The sequence below is a fragment of the Pygoscelis adeliae genome, unplaced genomic scaffold (assembly GCF_000699105.1).
Source record: "Pygoscelis adeliae isolate BGI_AS28 unplaced genomic scaffold, ASM69910v1 Scaffold318, whole genome shotgun sequence".
Lineage (NCBI taxonomy): Eukaryota > Metazoa > Chordata > Aves > Sphenisciformes > Spheniscidae > Pygoscelis > Pygoscelis adeliae.
The window spans coordinates 657,571-658,777 of NW_008825430.1; positions in this window are offsets into that span (position 1 = coordinate 657,571).

The window sequence follows — 1,207 nt, forward strand, 5'->3', positions numbered from 1 at the left end:
AAGGTTCATCAGGAAAAAAATTGGAGTGCTGCTTTTGACTCCAATGTTGATTTCTTTGGGAAGTAGAATCTGTTCCTGAGTTTAATCCTCCTCTACTTGCCAGTAAAAAAGAGCAGATAATGGCTGGGTGGCAAGCACAAGATCAAGATGAAGAGCAGAGGCAGCTACGGTGCTGTCATGCACTGGAACTGGGAAAGCATTTTCATTAGTGATCCCTAGAAATGCGTTTGTTTATTTGTAAGGCCGTCTGAAGGCTTTAGCTGTGCTTGTGGCTGTGTCTGCGAAGGCTCCCCCTGCACAGGAATGTCACTGTAGCAAAAGCTGGCATGTCCTTGGGTCAGAAAGGCAAATGTGCTCCTCAAATCCATATTCCCAGCTGGGGCTAAAATGTAAAATTCCCCGAGAGGGGCAAGAGGACAGTCAGTGCCATGCAATGTCAGCAAGAAGGTAGCAGAGGCGCTAATTAAACAGCTCCTCCCTCTCTCAGGAATCAGCTTCCAAATCCACGTTAGCTTCTTTGCATACGAATGAAGAAACAAGCAGCAAGGCTTCAGACCTTGCTATCAAACCACTAAAACCTCAGCATCAGCTGCAGCAGTGGGAGGGTCCGGGTTTGGCCACCCGGAGCACTAGGGGTGGACCACGGCCCTGGCCCTGACCCATCGGGGTCTCCTGGAGCATCTCACCTTGCAGAGATGGTCCCTGAGGAACACAGATTTTACTCACAGGTCCTTTCAAGTACCTGTGCAAATTAGAGTCTGCTGAGAGTTCACTCTCCGGCAGGCTGAAAGGTGCCTTTTCCATGTGAACTTTTCCTGCTCTTCTCTGGGGATGGCTCTGGGCCCCCGCTTTGCCTCCGTGAAGGTCTGTGGTCTCTCTTGCTGGGTAGTAGCAGCAGTAGTAGCCATCAGGTTTCTTGCTCCTGTTTGACATCTTTTTCAGGGGAGAGGTAGCTGCTGCTCTTCTCCCATCCTTGCCATGTTTGCAATGGATGGTTAATGCTCCTGTTATGCCCTGCTTGACATGCCAGAAAGGAGCCTCATCTTCAGCAGCAGATGCTGAAGGTACGTCCTCCAAAGTGTGTCAAGCCGGTCTTAAAAAGCATGTTAAGATACCCAATATCATGAGTTACTTTTTTAAAATTTTGGTGCCGGGCTTGGGTGGTTAGCCCAGAGCCGTGCAAGGCGGCGAGTCGAGGTTGGAGCCC